This window comes from Callithrix jacchus, chromosome X (assembly GCF_049354715.1).
Source record: "Callithrix jacchus isolate 240 chromosome X, calJac240_pri, whole genome shotgun sequence".
Lineage (NCBI taxonomy): Eukaryota > Metazoa > Chordata > Mammalia > Primates > Cebidae > Callithrix > Callithrix jacchus.
Genome location: NC_133524.1, coordinates 13,603,972 through 13,620,132, shown reverse-complemented (window position 1 = coordinate 13,620,132; position 16,161 = coordinate 13,603,972). Strand labels below are relative to the sequence as shown.

The window sequence follows — 16,161 nt, the reverse complement described above, 5'->3', positions numbered from 1 at the left end:
GGCAGGTCATTTAAAGACAATATTATAAGTGGAGGAATAATCAAGATGTAAAACCACTCAAATAGTTCTGTAAATACTTTCTGGGGAGCATAGAAGTTACTGGTCTTATAGGAACCCTGTGGTAGAAAATTGTTTTATTTTTCAGTTCTCCATTTAGAGGTTTAAAACACATTTAGGTTTTCTCTTCTCTGGTTCAGTAACTTTCCCTCCTTATCTGACTGTTAAGTCTTGTTGAAATCTGGTCATGTGGTTGCTGTGTCTGGATTGTGAGAAATATAGAATGCAAGAAGCCAGTGTGGTCTTCTCACCCAGCCGACTAACACATGACTCATGTGTTCCAGTAAAGGTAGAGTGGGTCTGGCCACCAAAACCTGACCCCTGAGTCATTTCAATCAACTGCGAATGCCCAAGGCAGCTGCATGCATTTGCTCATTCTTTGGACGGCATATGCTAATCCTTTCTTCCTAGATTTAAACATTAGCTCATTCATGCCTGTAGTACTTGTGGTCTCTGAACCCTACTGTTCCAATGGAGTTGGGGATATCAAGTTTGCAGGCTTGGGACACTGCCAGGTGACAGTTTGCTTCATCTTTCCGTGGCCTTGTTTAATCCTTTATTACTATTTTTTTTTTGGTAGTACATGGCATTCATTTACGCACCCCTGGATGATCAAAGTTCTTGGGCAGTTAACCTGAGTCACAAGGCAAAAATCAATGGTCACTTCTTCCCTTCTCAATAGGAAATTATTATTATTATTTTGACAGAGTCTCACTCTGTCACCCAGGCTGGAGTGCAATGGCGTGATCTCGGCTCACTGTAACCTCCGCCTCCTGGGTTCCAGCGATTCTCCTGCCTCAGCCTCCCGAATAGCTGGGACTACAGGTGTGTGCCACCATGCCCGGCTAATTTTTTTTTTAGTAGAGACAGGGTTTCACTGTGTTAGCCAGGATAGTCTCGATCTCCTGACCTTGTGATCCGCCCACCTCAGCCTCCCAAAGTGCTGGGATTACAGGCGTGAGCCACCGCGCCCAGCGCACAATAGGAAATTCTTGACTTAACCCTACTAGCTTCTTTCCAGCAGTAATGCAAGAGGTTATTGAGAACAGTGTCAATAACCGTGCATGATGCGTTATTTCCTTTTCTCTTTTATTAGGCTGTTTGCTCCTTAATGCCCTTATAAAGTCATCCTCGTATTTGTGTCATTAACTCTCTGATTTCAACGCACTTCCAGGAAGATTCAGTGGGTGCTTCAATCTACTATTTTGCAAAAGTGTCTCTTCTTATGTGTCCATAAACATAACTGATCTTTCTTTCATATCTATCTGTACTAATAGTACATTTGTAGCTCATGGAATCTAGTAAGGATTATGTAAATTTCTGCCTATTAATTTTTTTAAGTCCTCCAAAATAGATAAAAGGAAAGCTTTTTATTTTCTGATGTCCCATTTAATAATTCAGTCTTCTTTTTCTGCAACTTAAACTCCATATCTATTATAATCTCTGCTTCGTATAATAGCTGTTCCCATAGATACTTCAAATTTTTTTTCAGAAGGTGAAACAAGAGCTTCCTGCAAGACACGAAGGTGAGAGAATGTTTCAACAGGCATTTCCAGTCATTGATAAGTTACTTGCTTCCTTGAAAATTCTGATTATCTTTGTGTACAGGTTTCAAATTGCAGACATTGCCTTGGACAGAGATCAGAGTCACTGTGAAAGAGAGTGAGGGGCTAAATTGATGTTAGCTAAGATTTCTGCCACAGACTCTTCAAGTTAAGCACCTTCTCTCACTGGGTGGAGAGGCTAATTTAGCTTCATAAATGATGATTTTTGCAAAACAGATGCAACGTACAATGAATTTCACTAGTTTAGAAAGCCAGTTATTATGTACCTTGTGTTTTAAAAGTTCCAAGAAAAGGAACCATTAACCATCTTACTTTTATCAATCAACATAATTGGATTAAAAACAAAATGAAATTTTCTGAGTAATCAGTTATAACAATTGCTCTGTGATTTGTGAAATATGAGTGGGCTGTTGAGAAATACACTCTCTGGTTGATGGACCGTATATTGTACTAGCTGTTCCTTAAGGCTGCTCTTCTGAGAGCAAATCTATTTGCTGAAAGAAATGGACTGAAATGGGAAACAAATTGGGCATTAGAAGGCGCTAGAATTGTGAATGTCAGTCTGGAATTGAAAACATATAATTCAGAAACATGCTTATTGGGAAGACAGACAAAGCATGAGGTCATAGGAAAGAAGGGCAGAGATGGGGAATAAATGATTAATAAAAAGCTTCTGAATGCTCTGTGGAACAACCGAGTCCTTTCAAAGATCACTTTTACTTAACTTTCCAATGGGGGTGTGGGCCAGCCCATAGGCATTTTAGAAAATTATAAAGTTTGCATTCATTTTTTTCAAAATTAGTATTTCTCCTTGTTTTTCATTGCCTCTTGCTGAACATTCTCTATGGTATTATTAGAACTCCTATTAAAAACAAAATGAAACCTCTTTCCAGCTCATGCCATTTCACCCCTGTACCACCTTCTGTCTCTTCTGCTGACCTCCTGGTAACGCCCCATCATTCATGGAAGACTTGTGCACCTACTCACAGTCTTCCTTCTCACCCCAAAACATGTTGTCATCCTGGGTAGCTTCAACATAGTAATTAGCTATACTATTTTGAGGACTACCACTGAGGCAGGATAATAGAGAGTGAAGGCAGGGAACCTAAGAATTTCCTAGAACTAAATCAAACAAAAACACTTCAGCTATGACAGGAAATAGCCTCTTCATTTACATAGGGCATACAATGAGTAAATGACTGATATGGTTTGGCTGTGTCCCCACCCAAATCTCAACTTGAATTGTATCTCCCAGAATTCCTATGTGTTATGGGAGGGACCCAGGGGTAGGTAATTGAATCATGGGAGCTGGTCTTTCCCATGCTATTCTTGGGATAGTGAATAAGTTTCATGAGATCTGATGGGTTTATCAGGGGTTTCTGCTTTTGCTTTTTCCTCATTTTTCTCTTGCTACTTCTATGTAAGAAGCGCCTTTCACCTCCTGTCATGATTCTGAGGCCTCCCCAGCCATGTGGAACTGTAAGTTTAATTAAACCTCTTTTTTAAAAATCAGTTTTGGGTATGTATTATGTGTATATGTATGTGACAACGAACTAATACAATGACTTTGTAACTTTACTTCATCCTCTTCATTTACATAAGATGTACAACAAGTAAATAACTTTGTAATTTCACTTTAGCCTCTTTGTTTACATAGGGCATACACCAAATAACCACTGGAAACCTCTAGAGGGTATTTAAACCCCCGAAGATTCTGTAACTGGGCTTTGGAGCTGCCTTCTCAGGCTGCTTCCACCCTGTGGAGTGTGCTTTGTTTTTCAATAAATCTCTGCTTTTATTGCTTCATTCTTTCCTTCCTTTGTTTGTGTGTTTTGTCCAGTTCTTCGTTCAAAACGCCAAGAACCTGGACACCCTCCACCAGTAACATCATCTGATATTCACCCTCGTTCTAACTTCCTTCTGAAAAACGACCTCTTCCCCCACTCTTAGTTCCTTACTGCGACTTGCAGCATTTATCACTGTTGCAGTCTCACATCTATTTCATGTGACTCTATTTTCTGGCTTCCCCACTAGAGTGTCAAGTGAGCCTTATAGAGGAGGAGCCCATATTTGGTTTTTTTTCCCATTTTATCCCCAACACTGATTACAGTGTCTGGCACATACTCAATAAATACTTACTGATTGAATGAGTGCATCCTTCATCACAAAGCATAATGCTAATATAGAGAAGTCTTGACAATTCAGACTGACTGGGGGAAAAGCCTGTCTGATGATATACAACAGATTGGAATTTTAATTTTAAAATAAACAGTTGATGATTATAAACATGCAAGTACCTTCAGTGTGTGACAGGTCAAGCCTTGGGTAAAATGGTGAAGCAGACATCAATCTCCCTTTTTTGTTTTCTTCACACTCTTCCTCCTCTTCAAGGCCTTGTAGTCTTGTCATTTTTCTAGGCTATCAAGACCTGCAGGGTGTGACAAGAGTTGCTGAAACATCAGTATGTACTTCACTCAAGGTCTTCCATCTTGCTTGGCCATTTCCACTATGTCTTTCTTGTTCAGAAAGGGAAAATTTTCAGACCTATGGAGAAGTCTATGTGGAGAAGAACTGAGGCCTCAGGCCACCAGGCATGTGTTAAGTCATCTTGGAAGAGCAAAGGTAGCTGTCTACTCTGGGCTTGTGTATTAGTCCTGTGTTTCTGATGCTTTCACATTTCCAAGCCTTGCTAACCCTAGAGGGACAGCCCTTCCCAGGGCTAGTCAATTTTTAGATAGTGAAGGGCTCACCTACCTACAAGTGTGTCTTTCAGATACAAACCAACCAATTCAAAGCCTCTGCCCTCAACCATTTCCTTTATGGAACTCTTACACTCTGTGTGGTCCTGAGTGGCATGGCATCGCCCGTCTTCTTTGGAAGTATAACCAACCATCTTTTCAATGGCAATCATCTCCTGATCTGTTGGCCTCACTATATCTGATTAATAATAAACCTACATTTGAAAACAGTGTGTCGACTAGAATGTTTAGTTAGGTAAGCATGACTTAGTTGAGGGTGAACTAATCAAGTTCCTTAGGGACACAAAGAAGAGCCATGTACATTCATCTCTGAGTGGAGAGGCTTATGGCCAAACTACAGGATAACAAAGGAGTCTACGGAAATCACCACGTCATCCCGCAATCATCTTAAATCCCTTTGCTTTGAGATGAAGATGCAAATAGGATTTCATGGAGAAGAAGTGAAGTATCTGAGGGATTCCCAGAGAAAAACCAGGTGCAAGGCCTGAAATGTAGGAATTCACTCAGGTGGTGACCGCAGACATGATCAACGCCACAAAGGCCAAGGGTGGATTTGTGGCAGAAAGATCCTCAGACATGCCTTCAATTTCTCCTACCACCTCTCAAGCCACCCACTTATCTAACACTCTTCAATGTGCACAACTGTCATTATCTTTTAAAAAAAATAAATTATTTCATTTTGAAACAAACACAAACTTACAGAAGAGTTGCCAGAAGAATACAGAACTGTTTTTCCCTTAACAATTTCCCTGAACCAGTTTCCAATCTGATGTTCCAATCCTCCTGAATCCTATTAAAAAAACATTTTCCTACACAACCACAATACAACCATCCACATCAGGAAATTAGCATTGATACATTACCTGCAATCTGCAGACGCCAACTAAGTTTCAACAACTATCCCAGTAATGCCATTTATCTCAAAAGGATCAGTGCAGAGTCACATGAGGAACTTGGTTGTCATACCTTCTCCATCTCCCTCAGCTGAAACAGTTCCTCAGTCATACTCTTCATTCCATGGCTTGGACACTTTTGAATATTATAGGGCAGTTGTTTCATCGAATGCCTCTTGATTCAGGTTTTTCTGAGTTTTCTCATGATTCGATTCAGATGGGCATTTTCTTAGTCATAGGGAATGTGAGCATAAAAACACCTTCAGCAGCCTTTGCTATTTTTTTTTTGTTGATTTTTTTTTTTCTTTTTTAGAGACAGGGTTTTACCATGTTGGTCAGGCTGGTCTTGAACTCCTGACCTCAAATGATCCACCTGCCTCGGCCTCCCAAAGTGCTGGGATTACAGGCATGAGCCACCACACCCGGCTAGCCTTTGCTATTTTTAATGACCTATAGCAAACAAGTGTGTATTTGTTGGGCAAAGTGAGTCCCTGGGAGGTGACTGTTTTCAGAATAAGGTGAAGTGTATACATGTTTACATGTGTATACAGTGGAGAAGTGTACATAAGTGAGTGTGCATGTACTCACACATATCCACTCAAGCAGTAATCAATGAAGGAGCCTATTCAGGACTCGGTACTGCGGGAGTTGATTATTTAGAGATCGAAGAATCCTCACTAAACCTATATCTAGTAGTCTGTTAGTTGACATGAGGGATGTGAAGAATATTTTATTGGCAAAATGAGTGGTGGTCATGAAAAATGATTGGGGATAATCTTCAAAATGCACCACTGTTTAGGTCTAACAGTTTAATTAAATTATTATTATTACTTTTTGAGACAGAGTCTTGCTCTGTCACCCAGGCTGGAGTGCAGTGGTGCGATCTTGGCTTGCTGCAACCTCCGCCTCCCATGTTCAAGCGATTCTTGTGACTCAGCCTCCCAAGTAGCTGGGATTACAGGCACGTGCCACTACCTCCAGCTGATTTTTTGTATTTTTAGTAGAAACGGGCTTTCGCCATGTTGGCCAGGCTGGTCTCAAACTCCTGACCTCAGGTGATCTGCCCATCTCAGCCTTCCAAAGTGCTGGGATTACAGGCGTGAGCTACCACATCCAGCCAGTTTAAAACAGCATGTGTAGTTCTTGAGGTCTTGAGATGCAATGGCCCATGGCTCTCCTCTTCTCAACAGCCCCTGACTATCAGTAGAGTCTATCCAGTCCTGCTGCCCAAACATCTCTGTGTTCGCTTCAGAGTGAGCCTCTCACATAAGATGCTAGTCGGTGTATTCTGGGGGAGAGTGGGCAAACCCTGTACTATGGAACAACGTGGTGGTTTTGTGTGCCTTCTTGCTAATAAGTATTTATGGGTTTGGCAGACCTTGTTCTGCCATGGTAAGAAGACTGACAGCTCACACTACCAGGCATAAGTTAAATGAGACCACAAGGAAACATACCGATAAATCTATTATGTAGAACAAGGCAGTTCAAATGGACTCTTTAGATAGTTGATGTCAGGAAAGGAAAAGTGGGGAGGAGTGTTATGGATTGAAATTAAGGTAACATAATGTCCAAATATTTCTATGAACCATGATTAGATTCGAGTTGAAAAACAGCTATGAAATCCAAAATATCAGGTAATTAAAAAAAAAAATATGGTCGGGCACGGTGGCTCACGCCTGTAATCCTAGCACTTTGGGAGGCCAAGGCAGGTGGATCATTTGAGGTTAGGAGTTCAAGACCAGCCTGGCCAACATGGTGAAACCCTGTCTCTACTAAAAATACAACAATTGGCCAGGTGGTAGTGGCTCGCACCTGTAATCTCAGCTGTTCAGGAGGCTGAGGCAGGAGAACTGCTTGAGCCTGAAAGGTGGAGGTTGCTGTGAGCTGCGTTCATGCCACTACACTTCAGTGTGGGCAACAGAGTGAGACCCTGTTTCAAAAACAAAAAAAACACAAGTTTTATTTTTACATAATTTTTCTTACAGAAAAGTTGCAAGAATAATACAAAGAATGGCCATATAAACTCCACTCATAATTTCCAAGTGTTAACATTTTACCATATTTACTTTTTCCTTCTCTCTCTCACACACATATATACATGTATACACACACATTTAATATGTACATTTATAAATTTAATTTTTTTCCTGAACCATTTTGAAGTCCACTACAGGCATGCTTCTTTCCTTTAAACGCTTCAGTGAAAATTTCTAAGAAATAAGGACATTCTCTTACATAACCACACAAATAATCATTAAAATCAGGCAATGTTCATGGACATTATACTGTTATCTAATCTATAGGCCTTATTCAAATTTTGCGAATTGTCCCAATGTACTTTACAGGAAAAGAAAATTTCAGATCTTATAAAGCATTCAGTTGTCCTGTGTCTATAATCTCATTTAATCCTAAATACCTTCTTCATCCTTCTTAGCCTTCTGCAACATGGACATTTGTGAGTACAGCTTAGCTATTCTGTATAATGTTCTTTAGTTTGAGTTTGTCTGTTTTCCCATGATTGGACTCAGGTTATGCATTTTTGGCAGGAATAGCACAGAAATGATGTGTTCTGTGACCCAGAATGATCATACTGTGGGTCACATTTATGTCAGTTTGTCCCATTTCTGGCGATGCTGAATTCAATCACTTGATTAAGGTCTTATATGACAAATTTCTCTACTATAAAGCTACTTACTATTTTCCCCTTTGTAATTAATGAACATCTTGTGATGAAAAACTTTGAGACTCGGTAAATATCCTCTTACTCCTGGTGCTAGGCAGGATGGCCTCCCAAAGATGGCCATGTCCTAATCCTAGAACCTGTGCAATTGTTAGGTTACATGGCAAAGGGGGATAAAAGTTACAGATGGAATTAAGGTTGCTAATCAGCTATGAGGAAAATTATCCTGGTGGGTCCAAGGTAATCACAGGGGTCCTTAAAAGTTCATGAGGCCGGCAAAAGAATCAGAGTCAGAGAAGGAGTTATGACAGAAACAAAATCAGAATTATGCAAAGTGAGAAGGATTTGAGCCATCATTGCTGGCTGTGAAGATGTAAGAAGGGAGTCATAAGCCAAGAAACATGAGTGGCCCTTTGTTTGAAAATGTGGATTTTATTATTATTCAGATACAGTGAGGCCAACAGACCAGGAGATGATTTCTGTTGAAAACATAGTTTGTTATACTCACAGATCCGAAGAGTAGGGACATGCCAAATTACGGGGGCTATATGAGGAGGCACTGGGGTTGGTCTATCAGTTCGTTCTCACACTGCTATGAAGAAATACCTCAGGCTTGGCAATTTGTAAAGAAAACAGGTTTAATTAGTTCATGGTTTTGCAGACTGTATAGGAAGCATGATGCTGTATCTGCTCAGTTTCTGGGGAGGCCTCAGGAAACTTACAATCATGATGGAAAGGGGGAGTAGGCATGTCACGTGGCCAGAGCAGGAGCAAGAGAGTGAGAGAAGAGGTGCTACACATTTTTAAACAACCAGACCTCATGAGAACTCACTATCATGAAGACAATACCAAGGGGGATGGTTCTAAACCATTAATGAGAAAACTGCCCCCTTGATCCAATCACCTCCCACCAGGTCCCAACTCCAACACTGGGGATTACATTTCAATATGAGATTTGGGCAGGGACACACATCCAAACTATATTAGTTGGTCAAAAGGCAGAGAGTGCAAGGTGGAAACGTGGGCAAGAGGCTTTATTGTGGTTTTCATGGGAAGAAATGGGTGAGGCAGTGTAAGCAGATTTAGACTGGCTAGTTTGGATCATTTCAGTGAACTCTGAGGTGTAAGAGCTGACTCTAGTGTCTGGTACCTGGCCTGGGTGATTGAGGCAGTGTAGTGGTGGCTCAGTGTCAGAACTCAATAGATGAGGCCGTTGTGGGTATGGGCTTTAGATTAGCTGGTTTGCATTAGAAAGGCACACTTGCAGTCAAATCCTCTACTATCTCTAGGGATTAGCTAGCCCTTGGAAGAGCTCCAGGGTCAGCAAGCCCCCAAGATAGCAAAGCATTGAAAATACAGAAAATACGAATGCACATTTGTTTTTGTTTTTGAAACGGAGTCTCACTCTGTCACCCAGGCTGGAGTGCAGTGACTCGATCTTGGCTCACTGCAACCTCTGACTCCCGAGTTCAAGAATTCTGTCTTACCTCCTGAGTAGCTGGAATAACAGGCATGCGCCACCACACCCAGCTAATTTTTGTATTTTTAGTAGAGACAGGGTTTCATGATGCTGGCCAGGCTGGTCTTGAACTCCTGACCTCAGGCGATCCACCCGCCTCAGCCTCCCAAACTACTGGGATTACAGGCATGAGCCACTGCACCCAGCCTGAATACACCTCTAGAAGTTGGAAATGGCAAGGAAAGGGCTTCTTCCCCAGAGTCTTCAGAAAGGAATACAGTCCTGCTAACATGGTGGCATTGGCCAGGGGAGACCTACATTGGATTTCTAACCTACAGAACTGTGAAATAATAAATTTGCATTGTTTTAAGCCACAAAATTTGTGGTAAGTTGTCACAGTAGTAGTAGGAGTTTCCTCAAGCTTCCATCCGCTAATCTTAGTATCCATTGATGATTCTTGCCTAAATCAATTATTATGACAGTAATTTTTATCTCATTATTCCTTCTACTTAATAGATGGTTTTCTATTATAAGGACAAGCCTTTTTCCCCTTGCCTTTCCCCACCATTTATTATATAAATATGGACATACAGGTCCTTCTTTGTTCAATGGGCTATATTCCTTTATTTTCATTATTCATTTTGATGCTCACATTTTTCCTGATTTCATCAGTAGGAACACCTGTAAGCTGGCTTCTGTGTTTTTGACATGTCAGTTGGAAAATTTGCATGTGAAGGCCATGTAATGGAATTATTTTATTAATCTTCTTAAGTATGACAATGGTATTAAGGTTATATAGCAGAATGTCCTCTTTCCTTGGGAGATATATTTAGGGGTGAAGTGTCATGATATTATTTGCAACTTACTTTCAAATGGGTCAGCAGCTCCAAAAAGGTGACGTTTTTATATGCTTTGTGCATATATGTCTGTGTGTTTGTGTCTGTAGTGAGAGAGAGAGACTTAGTGAATTTGGCAAAATGTCAAAATGATCAAATCTAGGTGGAGGATAACCGAGTGTTTATTGTGTTACTCTTTCAATTTTTCTGCATGCTTAAAATTTTTTACAATAGATTTTAGGGAAAAATAATGCAAACAAAGAAAAATCACCTTATAAACAGCTGATTCATTGTTCTCAGAATATAGTTGTGCATACAGCATACACTTCATGATCTTTCCCTTAGGTCCAGGTACAAGAAGAATAATTTTTTTAATGAATATTTTAAAGTGTCAGCTTAAATCTGGCTTCTGTGATTTAATTAAATAGAAAATTTGCCCATAAAGTGCCTGAAAGCGATGACCTCATTAAAGTATATAAACGCTGTTCCTCAGATCTCATTTACACTTTTTTATTTGTTCTTATGGGCAAAGTTATTTTATAATCCAATCCCTGTCTAAATCACCATAAGTTTTAGATTAGCAATGACCCATAAAGGGAGTTTTAATATGTAGTTTATAGAAATCCACATTCCAATGAAAATCTAACCAAGGGGGAATGAAAATGCAATGCAAAGCTTATTAAATTTGAAGTTTCTTCTACCCAATTTTTCAGAGCTTTTTATACATGCCTCATACGTTTATAATCATTGAAGTTTGGCAGGTACAGAGAGCTGATATGAAGTATTCCAAGAAAACTGATAAAGGAACCATCCAGACAGACGGCTGCCCTGTGGTAGCTTTAAAATAGGTCAACACATTCTTTGAACCTTCTCCCCTTCAAGCATGGAGACTTGTTCTCTTCCACTTGAGCGTGGGCTAGACTTAATGACTCACTTCTAACTAATAGAATATGGCAGCAGTGGTGGTGTGTGACTTCTGAGACTAGTTGGTTTCAGCCTGGCATCTTCTCCCTTGCTGTCTCTCTTATAGCCATGAAGACACTCAAGCAGCCCCATGAAAAGGTCCACCTGGGGAGGAACTGAGACCTCTTGCCAAAAACCACGTGAGTAACCCATCTTGGAAGAAGATCCACCATCTCTAGTCAAGCCTTCAGATGACTGTAGCCCCAGCCAATATCTTGACTGCAACGTCATGAGAGAGCCTGAGCCAGAACCACCCAGCTAAGCTGCTCCTGAATTCCTGACTCCCAGAAACTGGGATAATAAATGTTTATTATTTTGAGCCACAATATTTTTGGGTAATTAGTTGCAAGGCAATAGATAACTAATACAGGCTCTCAGGGTGTCATTATTTGGGTCCAGTCAGCATGTTTTAGGATCTAGGAGTTTTTTCCTCTCATCCATAATCCAACAGCAATATAAGGCATCATACAAGAAAAAGACACTAAAGAGACTTCCCTCCTGAATTCTCCTGGTATTGGAGGATGTAACATTTGACTCTTCATTTCTTCCCTGCTGAGTCTGAAGGGCTTCTGCTTGAAGTAATTTGCCATTTTGGGGGAGAAACACTATTTGGCTAGTGTGTGTTTTAGTGGCAGAAAGTCCCTTAGGAAATGAATAAACCTAGAGTCTCCAAGTCCCTTAATAAAGGATTGCATTTAATCCTGCAACAATCCTGTGATATAGGCACTACTTGCCTGATTTTAAAGCTAAGGAAATGGAAGTATTATGTGTCAGGGATATACACAAATCTGGGGGAATATTAAAGGTCTCGGAGGCTGTCTTCATAAATACCCAGTTACTTCTGCATCATGGAAGAGAGGGAAAAAGAAAGGCATTAAGAAGGGAACAGATAAAATGTACTGAGTATGGGGAGAAAGGTATTCTCTTTGCTGCCAAATGAGAGAATTATTTCCTGAAAGGCTAGTTGAAGGTCTAATCAAGTTGACATGATCCACAATCCTCAATTCCCTCGAGGCCTTGGAAACCCGGCCAGCCTAGGCCTGAACAATGAGCCTCCACATGGCTACTTTCCTTTGAACTTCTGCTTCCTTTGAACAAAGTAGTAGAGGGTCTTGAAGGGCAAAAGTGGCCGATTTCTATGTTTTCAAAGACTCTGGGAGCTGGGGAATGAAAAGGGATGTTTGTAGCTTTATGTTTTGTCAGGAATTTGATAATCACCATCTGGGGATGTTATATGACATGGCTGAACCAGAACAGACACTCCAGACATGGTGGTCTGTTGTCAGTACTACAGCAAAAGGACATTCACTATTCTGGCCAAGTTTTGAGAAGGAATGTATCAGTGATTTGAGGTCAAACAGATCCTTGTCACTCCCTTAGTCCTGGTTCTGCTACTAACTGGCTGTGCCCCTTCACTCTGAATCTTGGTTTCTTTATCCACAAATGTAGATAAAGTGTTCTCTCAGATTTTTCTTAGCTCTGAAATTTTAGGATGACATGATTCCTCTAGGAAGCTCCAAAAGGCTCCAGTTCCACAAAGTCAATGGATCCTACTTGTTTTATTTAGGTACCCCTGTCTGAGGCGTTTGAACCAGAGTGACTCCATCTTGAATAGGGGCTGGGTAAAATAAGGCTCAGACCTGCTGAGCTGCATTCCCAGCAGTGTAGGCATTCTAAGTCACAGGATGAGACAGAAGGTCAGCACAAGATATGGGTTATAAAACCTGTGGTGATAAAATAGGATGCGGTAAAGAAGCTGGCCAAAACCCACCAAAACCAAGATGGCGATGAAAGTGACCTCTGGTCATCCTCACTGCCCATTATACGCTAATTATAAGGTATTAGCATGCTAAAAGACAGTCCCACCAGTGTCATGACAGTTTACAAATGCCATGGCAATATCAGGAAGTTACTCACTCTATATAATATATAGTTATCCTACATATATAATAATTATTATCAGAATAATCCCCTTCTGATTAATGTTGTGGTAGATTTCACAGTCTTTTAAAAAATACAGTGAAATCCATATTTAAGGAAACTGAATAATTCTGAGTAGGCCATTTTGGAAATAATTTCTCTTTGAAAACAGATTGGGCAACCTGAACACTAACAGAGGTGCTAGGAAAGGAATACCTTTCTTTGTGACTTAGTTATTAATGAGAAGTCAACATAGATATAGGAAATATTTACTTTTAACTTCCCCAAAGTGACAAAAAATAAACAACCATTTAAGGTGAAAAAACACTGGTGGCTTTTCCCCAGAAAGTCCTAATGTGTGTCTTCATTTTACTTTAATGGGTTCCTAGTAAAAATGACAGCAACACTGAGCTAGGCTTCTGCGGTTATTTAAAATTATCGTGCTATGAACTTTGTATGATCACAAGTGTTCTCTATCTGTGACATCCAGTACAGTAGTCCCTAGCCACATGTGGTTATGTAATTGAAATGTGGCTAATGTGACCCAAAAATTGATTTTTAATTTCACTTTCATTTTAATTAATATATACTGAAATTCAAATGGCCACACGTGTTTAGTGGCTACTGTATTGGATAATACTAGCCACATTTCAAGTACATAACCACATGTGGCTAGGGACTACTGTACTGGATGTCACAGATACTTGTCATCATACAAACTTCATAGTCTTGATACGCTGAAAATGTCTTTGCAAAAATTATAACTGAAGAAATTATGACAGTGAAAGAGATCAGAACTAACCAACTCCATCTTGCTCCATCTTTAAGTTGTTCTTGTTCATTCCTGCGTGTAGGCCAACTAACCTTGGAAAAGAATTTAATTTATGGTTTGACTCTGAAACAAAACTGATAATAGCCCTTTCCCGAGGGTAAAAAAAAAAAACAAAAAAAACCCTTCTTGCCTGGGGACCAGTCTGCCTTTGTAGGACTAACAAATTAGCTACAAGATTAGAAATTACCGTTTAGGGTATGGACTCAAGATGGCGCTGTGAGAATAACCCAGGATTGGAGCTCTTCTCGTTGAATCCGCAAACGGTGAGTCAGAGCGGCATTTCCAGACTGATCTTTGTTGCCCACAGAACGGGGAAACTCCCAAGTATAAAGAGGACACGGACGCCAGGCAGTAAGTCTGCCTGGCGAAGCTGGCAGCCGGGGCGGCAGCGGCCGGCCCTACCCAGCAATCCCCACAGGGCGCGCTTGTCTGGGTGCCCTGTTGAACCGGCAACCTGAGACTTGAGAGGGCTGGACTTGAGACTGAACGAGACTTGGACAGTAGGTCAGCCCAGGGGATTGCAGGGATTGGGATACCCAGTGGGACGAACAAAACCGCGATTTCAAACTATCCCAAGCAGACGGTCCAAGACGCTCTGTGGGGGAGGGGCGTCCACCACTACTGAGGCAACCCGCCCCAACTGAGATACACGCCCACTGCTGACGCAGCCAGCTGTTGCCGAGGCAACCCGCCCCAACTGAGATACATGCCCATTGCTGATGCAGCCAGCCGTTGCCGAGGCAACCCGTCCCTACTGAGATACACGCCCACTGCTGACGCAGCCTGCCGTTGCTGAGGCAACACACTACAACGAAGAGACTCCGCCGCAGGGCGTGGCGGAGACCACAGCAGAGCCGGCAGGAACAGTGCGAATCACACAACAGCAGGGCGGAGCCTCGGCAGCCAAACAGTGGCTAGTCTGCCTTCTAGCTGGGCAGGACACCTGATCGGACATCCAAAAATAAAGCCCAAACCCCTCAACACAGAGCATTTGAGAAAAAAAAAAAAACGGTTTTTTAAGGAGCTGTGTTGCAGCAGAATCAAACATAGCAGCCTAACAGCCCTGAATGAACAACAGAGTGCACAGCTCAGCAATTAAACCCCTATAAAGTACAAACTGTCTCCTCAAGCAGCTCCCTGACCCCTCTATATCCAAAAGACTGACATTAGGCAGGCATCATCCTGGGACAAAGAGAGCAGAAAAAGAAACTGGTAGCATCCCTCGCTGTGCCACAGCTACTAGAGGTGCACCCCAGACAAGCAGGGTCTGGAGCGGACCTCAGCAGTCGTACAGCGAAGGGGCTAGACTGGTAGAAGACGACCAGCGGACAAATCCACAAAGATGGGAAGAAACCAGCGCAAAAAGGAGGAAAACACCCGAAACCAGAACACCTCGCCTCCTAGAAAGGACTAAAACTCCTCACCAGCAAGGGAGCAAAGCTGGACAGAGAATGACTGTGACGAAATGACGGAATTAGACTTCAGAAGATGGATAATGAGAAACTTTTGTGAGCTAAAAGATCATGTATTAAATCAATGCAAAGAAACTAAGAACCTTGAAAAAAGATTTGAAAAAAGATTCGAGGAAATGATAACAAGAATGGATAACTTAGAGAGGAATATGAATGAATTAAAGGAGCTGAAAAACACAATACGAGAACTTCGCGAAGCAAACACAAGTTTCAATAACCGAATTGACCAAGCAGAAGAAAGAATATCTGAAGTCGAAGACCAACTCAATGAAATAAAACGAGAAACCAAGATCAGAGAAAAAAGCGCAAAAAGGAATGAACAAAGTCTCCAAGAAATGTGGGACTATGTGAAAAGACCTAACCTACGTTTGATAGGTGTACCAGAAGGGGACGAAGAGAATGAATCCAAACTGGAAAATACTCTTCAGGACATCATCCAGGAAAATTTCCCCCACCTAGCAAGACAAGCCAACACTCAATTGCAGGAAATACAGAGACCACCACAAAGATATTCCGCAAGAAGAGCAACCCCAAGGCACATAATCGTCAGATTCAACAGGGTTGAAATAAAGGAGAGAATACTAAGGGCAGCCAGAGAGAAAGGTCGGGTCACCCACAAAGGGAAGCCCATCAGACTCACAGCAGATCTCTCGGCAGAAACACTACAAGCCAGAAGAGAGTGGGGGCCAATATTCAACATTCTTAAAGAAAAGAACTTTCAACCC

The 16,161-nt window shown here is 41.4% G+C and overlaps 1 long non-coding RNA gene across 1 annotated transcript in view; it reads right to left on the bottom strand.

Moving 5' to 3' along the window:
• LOC103790178 (uncharacterized) overlaps positions 1–16,161 on the bottom strand; it is a 41,133-nt gene that overhangs the window by 3,901 nt on the left and 21,071 nt on the right. The window contains exons 2-3 of the long non-coding RNA XR_616352.5: positions 5,348–7,204; positions 3,920–4,050 (exon numbers count right to left, since the gene is read on the bottom strand). This is a non-coding gene — a long non-coding RNA (uncharacterized LOC103790178). The remainder of the gene's footprint in view (positions 1–3,919; positions 4,051–5,347; positions 7,205–16,161) is intronic.